A 14534-nucleotide genomic window follows, 5' to 3' on the forward strand; every position below is an offset into this window, starting at 1 on the left:
CCTATGAGCCCATTTTGGGAGAGCCCTAGACTCTACCATAAAAAACTTCTTTAAGGAACACAACAAGGAATTATGGATGACTGTATAATCTTCCTATGAGGTCGTTGCAAATTTTAATTACTTGCAAGAGTTTACAGAAATGGTGCTGGAAATCGTACTACTAGCAAACGTTTGTGAAAACCATTTTTGCATGAGCAAATAAACATAAATATACTTGTTCATACAAACAATCTGCTGCTCACAAATTCACTTTCCCTACACATTTTTTTCTCCACCCTGAAAAATGTTTTACTCCTGCATTGTAAGGAGCATATTTCCAACCTTTTCCAGCGTGGGAAGAGATTGGAGAGGAGCTCATGACTACCCTAAACGTGTTTGAGGGCGTGCACACACTCACAACACATTCCAACCCTGGTACTACTCCTTCCCACCTACACCCAGCCCCTATATGCTGATTTGTGAAAAGGTAGCACAATCAGAGCCCTTTCTAGAATCTAAAACCTAATATAATAGGACCCCTAACATAATTGCTAAAGCCGTTATCTGAGGTCTGATTTGAAATGCTGCCATAATGTGTCACCTCATTGCATGGCGCAAAAAGGGATCAGTGGGTTGTTTCTGCAGCATCCTGCCCCTTGGACAAGTTGATATTTTATCAATTCTATGATATTTTGCAATCAAGCCCAGGCGAAATCTTGCCTCTTTAGTGAAAAGAATACAACCAGTGAGACTTTTTTTTTTTTTTAGAGCAGGCAAGATATAGCAGGGAACCAAAAATAACTTTCGTTGTGATGACAGTTATATTCTCCATTTTCCAAACGGTTCTCTACCCTCTTTCTTGGGTATAAAGAAGCATGTGCATGAGCTCTTTTCCTTGCAGGATTAATGTTCTGTGGTCTGCTATCAGACTGAGGATTGCACCATAATCTACAGTACCCATTCAGCTCTGCTGAATGCTTCACAATTAGGAATTTGTGCATGAGTGTGTGAGCAGACACAATTCCAGTTTCTGTTGAAACTGCCTCTACACCATGCAAACATTTTCTGTTGCCTCACTCTCATTTTCTAATAATGTGCATTTATTGTCAGCCAGGATTCCAAACCAGGTTTTCGGCAAATCTATACTAACTCAAACCCAAAGTAAAAGCCTTGCACTCACATCTTGGAGATGCAAAGACTATAAAACTTGGAATACTTGGCAACGATCTGATTAAAAAGTGGCTTTCTTCTATCCACAAAATCCTGCAAACCCTTAAATAACTTCTCGCACAAAACATGTTTTTTACCTGTAAGTTGCCTGTGATATAGGCCCAGAACTGCAAAATGACTTTCATCCCACACTAGTAGTGCATACCCTTTTGTCCAGACTGATCATGTGCTTGCTCTTCCTATCCAGATGAGCCAGGTAAGGTGAAGCAATAATCACTGACCTATGCTACAGCATGGGTACAAAAACGGAATTCTCGATTTATGACTTCATGCAAAACAAGCATTTGCAATGCAATAGGTCTCGCATTTGCGAGAGTTTAAGCTATTGGCATTGTATTTGACAATGCCTTTTGTTTATGTTTTAAAAACCCACACGTAAATAAAAGGCATTGCCATTTACAATACCAATAGCTCAAACTCTCACAACTGCGAGACCTAATGCATTGCAAATGCTAGTTCATTTATCAAGTTAAGTATAGGCTAAACAAAATCAAAATATGATGAATACTGCTGGTTTATAAACCAAGACTTCTGAAGTTATTGCATATCACAGATTCCCTTGGCAGTAATACATATAGCCAGGTCCATAAACTTTACCCAAGAGAGCCAGACTGTAAGTAAACCACTCGGTGTACCAAAAGGCACAAGTAGATGTCGTTCGCAGGTCCACTTAGCCTATTCCAAGCCGGGTATATCAGCCATTCTAACTGCAATTAGACCGGTCAGCCATCCCTTCATCCGCCCAAGTTTTTCTTTCCCCGGACTCGAGATTAATTAATTTTTTTGTTTGTAATTTTATATAGCGCAAGCTTGAACGAAGACACTGGAGCGCTTTAAAAGAGCACAAGTTACATTACACAATGACTCTTTAATGTTTTGCAGCACCGGAGATTAAGTGATTACATTGAATCGCAAGATGTTGAACCGATGCAGACACTCGAACCCGGTTCCCCAGTTCCGTCATGGACAGCTCTGACCTTTACGCAGCTTTCCTGGAGCAAACTCACCTTGTAACTACAGACATGTTGTGCAACTTGCGCCGAGCGTGAACAGGACTTCCGGAATCAACAGGGGCTGCTGGAGGGAGGAGCAAGGTTAGGGGATCCAATAGCCTGGCACTGGGAGGACTTCGAGGGACGTCACTGCTTATCCGCCGACGTAGGCGCCTGGGCACTTAGCGGGAAAATAAGTTACGGAAGGCGATGAGCTGACTCAGCTGAGGCAAGTGAACTTTAGAATAATACCAAGAAAGCAGTACTGAGGGAACCTTGTAAAAGGAACAAACTGAGCTCATATTACAGCGCACCTGATCTATGAGGTAAACAAGTGAGCGTGTAGCCCTAGGGTTACAAACTGCCACTAAGATACTAAGAGAGCAGTACTGAGGGAACACCTTGTAAACCGAATACATTGAGCGCTTGTTACAGCGCACCTGACATGCTGTGAGGTAAACAAGTGGGCATGTAGCCCTCGGGTTACAAACTGCCACCAAGCCAGGCTGGATGTGGCCTTACGTCACGTCCGAGCTGCCAACTTTAGAGCTAAGGTTCGATCATCGGCGTCGCTCAGCTTCCTGTGATTCTGGGCAAATCACTTAATCTCCCCGTACCTACCAGAAATTAATGTGTCCTTGTGCAACGTAACTAGTGATAATGTAAAGCGCTCCAATACTTCGGGTCGAGTTCGCAATATATACATCTGCAAGAAAAACCAGTGATGGAAAACCCTGCGTGCGCCCGGTGAGTGGGGTTGGGAGGGTGTGTGTGTGCCCGTTTGTGTGTGTATGTAAGCCCTGCGTGTGCGGGGGGGGGAAGAGGGGGGTGAGTGTGTGCACATGGGAATGTGTGTGCGCATGCGTGAGTGTGGCTGTGTGTGCGCGCGTGAATGAGCGAGGCGAGAGGCTGCTGAATGTTGAACAGGAGATGTGCACGTGCGCGCCCACGAGGTGAAATCCGCCGAGGGAAAGGGCGTGCCCATCCCCTGTCCAACATTCCCGGCAAGCCGGCGACATAAGGTCTTTCGCTGACGCGAGACCTAAAAACAGACATGAACCAGGGATTTCTACTTCGAGATGGCTTGGTCAAGTAGAAAGCCAACATTACACATTTGGATGGGTGTAGGTAAGCTACTACAAACTGAATGCAGCTTTTAGGGACATAAAAATACGGAAACCTTTGAAACAAAACTACTGAAACATAAGGGATGAACAGAAATTTCAAAGCTTTTCAGTATATAAGGTCTAAATAGAAGGACAAATCACATAGTAGAGAAACTAACAAACAGGAAAGTTTTCCTCATCAGTGGACTGAGGCATATAATTATCTGAGTTTTTGTAACGTCGTTCTTCCACCATTTCAGGTATGCAGTTCTCAAGATGTTCCTTCAGTTCCTCTGGTATAGCTGTGATGAGATTGTGTTGCACCCTTACGAGTAGGAACTCTTGAGCACAACCTGAACAAGGGCTTTGGGAGTTCAGGGTATTCACAGCATCTTTTTCAACACCCAAGAATGTCTAATTAGCAAGAGCCTTACCAGTATGGAAACATGTCTGGACTACAAGCTACAAACAGAGAGGGCTAAAAAGGCAAACCCAGGGGCGTGGTTACCGGCCGTAGAAAATGGCCACCTAGTCTGAGAGTTCCGGAGTCGTAGCAGCCCTAATTCTAAAATCCACACATTAATCCGATGATTTGGAGTTAACCGAAGGGTTCCCCCGCCGTCGGAACTCGAGCGGCACACATCGATGCCTCTCCGCTTCCAAACCGAAGCCAACAGCTGAAGATATCCCCGCCGGACTGCGCGAGGCCTGGAAGACCGGGGACTAAAGTTAATAGAGTGGCCGGCGGAGGACGCATGGACACTGGTACGCTCTAAACGGCGATCCAGCCGCCTTTTCTGCTCCCTGTGGTGTCCTCCCCTGCCGCCAGGACTTTGCTGCGTGTAGCGGGGGAGCCCCCCCCCAGCACTATGGATGTTACTGATGCGGCCTCCTAACTTCGGCGTCGGCTCCGGGGCGGCAGAGGAGGCGGGGGCCTGGACTTGGAGGGGTGTTATTTTTGAACTGCTTGTCTTCCCTGCTCCCCGCTATACGACCTGCAGTAACGAGCTAGCTCATCGCTAATACACCCCCTTCTGTGCTCGGGACTGTGCTGTTGCCCGGTCCTAGGGGTGTGCTGGATCCGTGGGTAGCCTGACGGACTTGGGGTACTCCTTGTGTAGCAAGCCCTCCAGCCTTGCTATCAAACACGAGTGAACCTGAAATTGGATTGAGGGGAACATCACGGCTCGGGGGTGCTCGAAGCTGCCCTGCTGCACAGAGCCTTCAGGCTGAAAGCGGCCCCTGGGGTGACGACCGGCGGGAACCATTGCCTGCTCAGTGATACAGGAGGCGTCTACTCCGTCAACCGTCTGGCCTCCCCCATCGCCCCCGGTTCCCCCAACTCACGCTGCTGCGAACCTCTTTGCCTCCACTCAACTGCAAACCCTGTGACCAAGACGCTGGGAGAGTAGCAGTCTGGGAGCGTAATAACGGACTACCTGGTGGCTCTGCCACATTTACATCTGCTGTACGCCCTACAACCCAAGGTAAAATGGCAGGCAGAGGGCCCAGAAGTCACACTGTCCAGGCCAAGTTGGACAAATATGCTTATGAGAAAGGATCTCATACAACGCCACCTCATGGCAAAGCGCAGGAAGGCGATGGAGGGAAGAAGGTAACACTAGAAGACATCATGAAGGCACTTGCCAATGTCCAGACAACGGTCGGGACGATCTCTACAGACGTTTCCCTGCTGCGGAAGGACCTCCACAAAATGGCAGATAGGGTGAAGGACGTGGAGATAGTGGCAAAATCCCTGATTCAGGACACATCGGACCTCCAAGTGTCAAAATGCTCACTGACAAACTGGACAACCAAGAAGGGCGCGCAAGACGGACCAACGTCAGAATTATTGCCATTCCGGAGTCGGAAGGGACCCAGGCAATGGACCTGTATGTGGAAGAGCTGATAAAAACCAGGCTACAGCCTCAGGGACTCTCGCACTTCTTTTCAGTCGAACGCGCTCATGGAGTACCTGGTGGAAAGCCGGGGGCGCCCCCAAGACCAGTACTGGCGCGCCTCTAACTTTAGAGATCGTGACGCGATTCTACAAGCGGCGAAGATCTCTCCCCCGGTCCGGATATTGAACTCAACCCTCTCCTTCTTTCCGATTACACTGCAGCCGTCTCGAGGAGACGTCGTAGCTTCTTCGAAGTTAAAAAACTGCTACGGGCTCAAGAGTTGCCATATTCCATGTTATTTCCTGCAAAGCTCAGGGTGGTGGCTGAAGGGAAGACTTGGTTCTTTGACTCTCCTGAGATGGCACTTGAATGGCTGGAGGGCTGGCGTCCAGTTCACAGGCAGGACCGGAGACCGGGACCACACCGCCGCCGGGAGGGGGAGGATTCCCCACAGGATATGGGCTCCGGGGGTCAGGAGCCCCACAGCGACTTACATCCTGAAGAAGAATAGGGTTCGTCAGATTGCGGACTGTTGGAAACCGGCTATTTCTGGTAGGCTAAGGCTTATGCCAAAGCCAGGCAGAAACCACCATTCCAGTCAGGGCAAGGAAGTCACACGCCAAGATAACCCCTGCTCGCCCTCTAGGTAGCATGGCGCGGGCAGTCTAGGCTAAACTCGGAGGCGATGTGTAAAGCATTTGCGTCAGCGCACGACAGCAACAACATACTAGGCACACCACAAAAGAGACTCCACACAAGGTTATATTAAAATAACTTTTGTATTGTCAAAACATATCAGATAGAACTTACACATGTACATTGTGCCAACTGGCACGGCAATATTCACAAGGGATTATGTACACAGGACAGGGCCACATAGGCCACTGTCATAATCAGCCCTTCTAGAAATAGAAATAGTACTTATAGAACTTAGAATAAAAGTGTATAAAATCACTGTACCACAAAGTAACAGTTATAGAACACATCCAGTAACTACTGGGAACAGGTAAGTACCTCCTACGCAACCCTAAACCCCTTAGGAGACTGTCACGCAGGGGACCAGGACCTCACTAGGACCACCTGTACTAAAAGAACAACCCCCTAAGTATCACACAGCATTTAGGGGTCTAAGAAAAGAACACATTACCTATGATGCAATAACCTACATTCAGAGGCGTACTAAAGAGAAACACAGGATGCCTAAAGCATTCAGAGGTGTTAAGGATAAAGCACATGATGCAATAAAATACATTCAGGGGTGCAGCGCAAGAAGACACATGATGACTAAACATTCAGAGGTGCAGCGCAGGAAAAGTAAGACACATTATGCATAAACCTACACGTTCAGAGGTGTCAAGAGTAGAGCAATAGCGCAAGAATCACATGATGCCTAAAAACATTCAGAGGTGTAAGATCAAGGTGCGTAATCATACTAAATGCATTACATTTCCTAGCACCACATCACAATGCGCAAAACTCACATTAGGCAGATACTATCACATGAGCCACTACCTGTGGCAGTCCCTAGGCCAACTGGCCTTGTTGGGGCTCAGACGCCCTGAGTCTCAGTGTCAGGGTGCGCTGCCATGCAGCGCCAGTCTCAAAGTATAAAAAGCCTAAACGTGGCAGGTGCCCACAAAGTGCTGGGCACCTGGAGAACAACAAACTTGTGCTAGGGCCCTCACTGGCCCTTAGGCGCCAACTGCGCCACTGCTGGAGCCACACAGGCTCTGGGCATATCACACATGCCCCAGACGTTGGAGCCACGAAGGCTCTAAAGCACCATGCCAACCGTTGGAGCCACACAGACTCTTAGAACAATGATGCCCCCAGGAGCCTCACCGGACTCTAGTCCTCACACTCGGGGGCAGGAGGGGACGAGCACCGACAATATGCCCCGAAGCCCCCCCCTCTCGAATATGGCCCTCTCTGGAGCCAAACGGGCTCTACACACCGTTGGGGCAGCCCGCTGCCATCTGGGGCCGCCCTGAAGCAGTGCCTCTAACCCGGCACCAACACGAAGCAATGCGGGCCCTCAAGAGCCCCTCGCGGGCTCTTTGCTCACGGTGGGGCGACCCACTGCCATTCGGGGCCGCCCTTCCTTGGTGCCTCTACCGGCACCACGAGAACCCATCTGCTCCCTCACGGAGCAGCAGCATCACGGAGCCCCCGTCTCACCCGGTCCACACGGAGCCCCCCAGCCCTTCAACTCACCGGGCCTCAGGGGCGGCTCCTCCGGGCGGCGGCTCTCTTCGTCTGGCCAGCGCGGGGCTCCTCTTCCACCACGGAGCCCCACCGGGCCGCTCAGCCGCTCGCGGCCGCTCTCCTCTCGCTGCAGGGCTCCCTCGGCACACGGGAGCCCTGTTAACCGGCCGCCACCTTTCTCGTCTTCCCCATTCTTCCACGGCCTCAGGGGCGGCCCAGCCAATCGCGTCGCGGCTCCTGCGACGAGCCCCTCATGACGCGAGGCCGCCAACCAATGGCAGCGCGGCCTCGCCGATGACGCGACTATCCACCGGCCAACCAGAGCGCGCCCCTCCTCGGGTCTCGTCCAATCCGGTCGCGGCCCCTTCGTGGTTTGTTTTCACCGCGGCAGATCGAGGTGGGCACTCGTAATTGATTAAGTAAATACGGCCAGGAATCCTCAGCGCCTCCAGCGCTATAAGCGAGCACCAAAAGCGCTCCTAAGCACTAGAAAGTCCAGCGACAGCGCTCTCATGCGCTTGGGGGAAATGAAGCGCTCCAAAGCGCTAGACAGCAGGCAGAGCGCTCCCAGGCGCTCAAGGCGAAGCCCAGCGCCTCTAGGCGCTAGAAACCAACTCCAGCGCTCTCCACAGGAAAAGGGCAGCTTCTCCATGCTGCCATGGTCCCAGAACTTCCCCAGGGGCAAAGCCAAGTCCCCCCTTCAGCCCAGGCAGGCAGAAGGGTCCCCCAGGAGTCCAGGAATCCAGGTGTCCAGGGGCTGGGCAGCGCCCAACCCTGGTAGATCCCAGTCAGCCACAAGAGCCAAGACAAGAAGACTTTGGAAGGAGACACCGTCCCTTCTTATACACAGAAATGCCTTTGAAGTACTTTGAAGCTTTCGTGCAAGGGGCCCTGAGTACTGGAATGTTTCTGGTTTACGTCTCCCTGACAGCTTCAGGGCCAGAGGTGACAGTAGGCCGCCAGGATGGAGAGCCAGCAGGGTGGGCGGCAGGCACAGCCCGGCACCACCAGACGCTCTTTCCTCCCATCCCTGACAGCAGAGGGGCCTTTCATCTACCCCCTCCTCCGGGGCCTTGCAGACCCTGCAGACCCTGTTCTACTCAAACCAGACAGTCCATCTACCAACAGGCCCAGGCATGCCTGGGCCAGGCCCATCAGCCAATCACGTGCTAGCAGACTCACTACACAATTATGCCAACTTCTAAAAGTGGCGCTTCTAGACTACACACAGCCATGCCGCATACACCATTCTGCAGCATTCATTCTCACGAGTTCATACATATCAAACTCGCCCCTGCACTCCCCACGCATCAGGAATCTACCATGGGCATACATATTTCCCAGTCATTCCTATGGGAGGGCAGGTCACTCACCATCCATACACAGAAAGCACACGCACTTTATACTGTACCACAGTGAAAAAGTGCGCAGAGGCCTACAATCACCAATCCAGGTTCCAAAAACAGGCTAGGAAAAAGCAAAAAGTCACGGGGTGAACCTGCCCAAAGGACCGGGTCCAACACATCCCCCTTCCAGCCAAAATGCAGGGTAGACCAATCACTACACTGATGGTCTTCAATGCTTTGGGCGACAAAACCACGGAGACGGGCCTGCAGGGCAGGGCCACCTTACAGTTTTTCGCCACTCGGAACCCACAGGTATTTCCCTCAACAAAAGCTCTCTGACACAACTAGGATACCCCACTGGTACACACTAGTCATCCACAGCCAGGACCAGGCCCTAGGCCATCCACAGATCACAGGTCCTAACCAATCCACAGAGTGGGGGCAGCAGCCCCTGGCACACAATAGCCAATCTCCACTCTCTCCCTCAGGGTAGCTACACTACCACTGATCCTACAACCTAGGGACCACACCCTCAGGCTGACTAGAGGTCACGGGCAAGCATGCCCCATCCTACCTCTACTCCACCAATGTTAGAACTGGGGGTCTCCAGTTGGCAGAGGTAAGTACCTTAGACCAAGTAGGGACCCTTGCTTCCAGTCAGGGTGAAGGAATAACCCTCACAGCGAAGCACTCACCAGAACACAACTCTCCTACCAGATCAGGACCTCACTCCGTCACTGGTCTATCACCTGGAAACGATTCCACTTCTGAGGTACAAAGCACACAGCACAGTCCCTCTTCAAGCAGGTGGGGGGACACAGCACACAGCAAAGCCCCCTTTCCTCTACCTTAGTGGAAACAACAAACTGCAGGTGGGCCCCAGAACACACAGCAAGGGTCGCCTCCTCAGTCTCTTCAGCTGATCCACCTTAGTAGGGACTCCTCTTGACCTAGAAGTTTCCTAATCTCCCAACCTAGGATTTAAACCCTTAAGTTGCACCGGGGTCAGAAGTATACCGTCCTTCTGCACCCCCTTCCAGTTCTATGATCACAGGCACAGTATGTCTCAGGCTAGACAGAGCACACGCCAGCGGCGTAGCAGCGACACACTCTCCTCCAGTACTCCCTATCACAGGGTGATTCTCAGTATGTTCCGGGCTGGACAGAGCACACGCCAGCAGCGTATCAGCAACACACTTTCCTCCCACCGGGGTCAGAAGTAAGGACATCGTCCCTCTGCACCCCCCTCCAGAGGAGCGGTACTGCCCAACACTAGGACCTCCGGAGTTCTGATTACAGACACTCCCCGTCCTCTAGACACAGGAAGATCCTCTTCAAATGACTTGTAAGTACAGCCTAGGCCCCTGACCTGGCGCTCCCTTAGGGAACCCTCCAGGCCCCGAGACAGGGTTTCGGGCCACCGTGGGACACACCGTCCCACACTCACTCCGCCTCCACTGAGACAGGACGCGAGCCCCTACACCCCTACCATCCTACTGGGACCTAGCTGGGCTACACATGAACCTCTTCACCTACACAGGATCATAAGATACACAAGCCACTACTGTTAGAATCACTCCCTAATGTCTCTGTAAGACATCCAGCGCACCGCCAGACATCCCCCTTCTTGTCCAATGCCTCTGCAGGACGTCCTGCACACCACCAGAGGTACACCTCACGTGCAAGCTCCTTACAAAAAATTCTCACACGAACTCCTCCAGTTCAAGACACCAGTCATCCACACACTCCCCCTCCAGACTGGTGAGACAGTTCCTCACTGCCTCTGACTCTCAACCTGTCACCCTCTTACTGAGCACCAGGCACCATACTCTGGGAACTGGGAATGGGACTACACGCACTGGACACATTTAAGCTGCCACCACTGCATCCTACCATACGGGGGAATCCAGACACACACACTACACTCAGGGAATAACCACCCTCCTGAGCAAGCAATTTCTCCTCCACCCTCCCTCTCTTCCATCTACCCACACAGGGACAGGAATAGGAGTTGGACACTGGACCCAGCAAGCGATTCCTAATCTATGGGAACCTCCCCTCTCTACTGGCGTCCCGCCCTGTCATTTTCTCTCACCTGCCACTAAACATAAAGCGCAGGAACACCATCTGAAAATGACACTCTTGAGGAAAAACGTAATCAACAACAATAATCCCAAATATGTGACTATCTGAAAAACGCAGAGTTTTTGTAATGTAGCCAGTTGTTGCTATGGCACTGTGCAAATACAAGTCCAAATCCGCACCGCTGACCCACCAATGTTGGAAACCGGCTATTTCTGGTAGGCTAAGGCTTATGCCAAAGCCAGGCAGAAACCACCATTCCAGTCAGGGCAAGGAAGTCACACGCCAAGATAACCCCTGCTCGCCCTCTAGGTAGCATGGCGCGGGCAGTCTAGGCTAAACTCGGAGGCGATGTGTAAAGCATTTGCGTCAGCGCACGACAGCAACAACATACTAGGCACACCACAAAAGAGACTCCACACAAGGTTATATTAAAATAACTTTTGTATTGTCAAAACATATCAGATAGAACTTACACATGTACATTGTGCCAACTGGCACGGCAATATTCACAAGGGATTATGTACACAGGACAGGGCCACATAGGCCACTGTCATAATCAGCACTTCTAGAAATAGAAATAGTACTTATAGAACTTAGAATAAAAGTGTATAAAATCACTGTACCACAAAGTAACAGTTATAGATCACATCCAGTAACTACTGGGAACAGGTAAGTACCTCCTACGCAACCCTAAACCCCTTAGGAGACTGTCACGCAGGGGACCAGGACCTCACTAGGACCACCTGTACTAAAAGAACAACCCCCTAAGTATCACACAGCATTTAGGGGTCTAAGAAAAGAACACATTACCTATGATGCAATAACCTACATTCAGAGGCGTACTAAAGAGAAACACAGGATGCCTAAAGCATTCAGAGGTGTTAAGGATAAAGCACATGATGCAATAAAATACATTCAGAGGTGCAGCGCAAGAAGACACATGATGACTAAACATTCAGAGGTGCAGCGCAGGAAAAGTAAGACACATTATGCATAAACCTACACGTTCAGAGGTGTCAAGAGTAGAGCAATAGCGCAAGAATCACATGATGCCTAAAAACATTCAGAGGTGTAAGATCAAGGTGCGTAATCATACTAAATGCATTACATTTCCTAGCACCACATCACAATGCGCAAAACTCACATTAGGCAGATACTATCACATGAGCCACTACCTGTGGCAGTCCCTAGGCCAACTGGCCTTGTTGGGGCTCAGACGCCCTGAGTCTCAGTGTCAGGGTGCGCTGCCATGCAGCGCCAGTCTCAAAGTATAAAAAGCCTAAACGTGGCAGGTGCCCACAAAGTGCTGGGCACCTGGAGAACAACAAACTTGTGCTAGGGCCCTCACTGGCCCTTAGGCGCCAACTGCGCCACTGCTGGAGCCACACAGGCTCTGGGCATATCACACATGCCCCAGACGTTGGAGCCACGAAGGCTCTAAAGCACCATGCCAACCGTTGGAGCCACACAGACTCTTAGAACAATGATGCCCCCAGGAGCCTCACCGGACTCTAGTCCTCACACTCGGGGGCAGGAGGGGACGAGCACCGACAATATGCCCCGAAGCCCCCCCCTCTCGAATATGGCCCTCTCTGGAGCCAAACGGGCTCTACACACCGTTGGGGCGGCCCGCTGCCATCTGGGGCCGCCCTGAAGCAGTGCCTCTAACCCGGCACCAACACGAAGCAATGCGGGCCCTCAAGAGCCCCTCGCGGGCTCTTTGCTCACGGTGGGGCGACCCACTGCCATTCGGGGCCGCCCTTCCTTGGTGCCTCTACCGGCACCACGAGAACCCATCTGCTCCCTCACGGAGCAGCAGCATCACGGAGCCCCCGTCTCACCCGGTCCACACGGAGCCCCCCAGCCCTTCAACTCACCGGGCCTCAGGGGCGGCTCCTCCGGGCGGCGGCTCTCTTCGTCTGGCCAGCGCGGGGCTCCTCTTCCACCACGGAGCCCCGCCGGGCCGCTCAGCCGCTCGCGGCCGCTCTCCTCTCGCTGCAGGGCTCCCTCGGCACACGGGAGCCCTGTTAACCGGCCGCCACCTTTCTCGTCTTCCCCATTCTTCCACGGCCTCAGGGGCGGCCCAGCCAATCGCGTCGCGGCTCCTGCGACGAGCCCCTCATGACGCGAGGCCGCCAACCAATGGCAGCGCGGCCTCGCCGATGACGCGACTATCCACCGGCCAACCAGAGCGCGCCCCTCCTCGGGTCTCGTCCAATCCGGTCGCGGCCCCTTCGTGGTTTGTTTTCACCGCGGCAGATCGAGGTGGGCACTCGTAATTGATTAAGTAAATACGGCCAGGAATCCTCAGCGCCTCCAGCGCTATAAGCGAGCACCAAAAGCGCTCCTAAGCACTAGAAAGTCCAGCGACAGCGCTCTCATGCGCTTGGGGGAAATGAAGCGCTCCAAAGCGCTAGACAGCAGGCAGAGCGCTCCCAGGCGCTCAAGGCGAAGCCCAGCGCCTCTAGGCGCTAGAAACCAACTCCAGCGCTCTCCACAGGAAAAGGGCAGCTTCTCCATGCTGCCATGGTCCCAGAACTTCCCCAGGGGCAAAGCCAAGTCCCCCCTTCAGCCCAGGCAGGCAGAAGGGTCCCCCAGGAGTCCAGGAATCCAGGTGTCCAGGGGCTGGGCAGCGCCCAACCCTGGTAGATCCCAGTCAGCCACAAGAGCCAAGACAAGAAGACTTTGGAAGGAGACACCGTCCCTTCTTATACACAGAAATGCCTTTGAAGTACTTTGAAGCTTTCGTGCAAGGGGCCCTGAGTACTGGAATGTTTCTGGTTTACGTCTCCCTGACAGCTTCAGGGCCAGAGGTGACAGTAGGCCGCCAGGATGGAGAGCCAGCAGGGTGGGCGGCAGGCACAGCCCGGCACCACCAGACGCTCTTTCCTCCCATCCCTGACAGCAGAGGGGCCTTTCATCTACCCCCTCCTCCGGGGCCTTGCAGACCCTGCAGACCCTGTTCTACTCAAACCAGACAGTCCATCTACCAACAGGCCCAGGCATGCCTGGGCCAGGCCCATCAGCCAATCACGTGCTAGCAGACTCACTACACAATTATGCCAACTTCTAAAAGTGGCGCTTCTAGACTACACACAGCCATGCCGCATACACCATTCTGCAGCATTCATTCTCACGAGTTCATACATATCAAACTCGCCCCTGCACTCCCCACGCATCAGGAATCTACCATGGGCATACATATTTCCCAGTCATTCCTATGGGAGGGCAGGTCACTCACCATCCATACACAGAAAGCACACGCACTTTATACTGTACCACAGTGAAAAAGTGCGCAGAGGCCTACAATCACCAATCCAGGTTCCAAAAACAGGCTAGGAAAAAGCAGAAAGTCACGGGGTGAACCTGCCCAAAGGACCGGGTCCAACACGGACACTCCTCCATAATTGAAGATGAGGCATTAAGGACATCAACACTCGAACTGACTCGAGGTTCTGGACTGGGGGGAGCCTGAGGGACTCCAAAAGGCTGCTGCTTCATAGGACTCCCCCCCTCGATACGCAAGTATTGCAGTTTTGGGAGGGAAAATAAAGCACTCTGCAGAGTTGGGGTGGCGGGCAGTTTTAGGTTCGCCTGGCAGGGAGGGTGGGTGGGACACGTGGTGGGAAGGTAACTTATGCGCTGCACTCAGCTGCTTTTGTTACGTATTTGACTGTTTCTTACTGTTTG

The 14534-nt window shown here is 52.2% G+C and overlaps 1 protein-coding gene across 1 annotated transcript in view; it reads right to left on the reverse strand.

The window, feature by feature from the left end:
- Positions 1-14534, reverse strand: part of XPR1 (xenotropic and polytropic retrovirus receptor 1) — a 577436-nt gene that overhangs the window by 152842 nt on the left and 410060 nt on the right. The gene's annotated exons all lie outside the window — the stretch shown is intronic.

This window comes from Lissotriton helveticus, chromosome 1_1, assembly GCF_964261635.1.
Source record: "Lissotriton helveticus chromosome 1_1, aLisHel1.1, whole genome shotgun sequence".
Classification (NCBI taxonomy): Eukaryota; Metazoa; Chordata; class Amphibia; order Caudata; family Salamandridae; genus Lissotriton; species Lissotriton helveticus.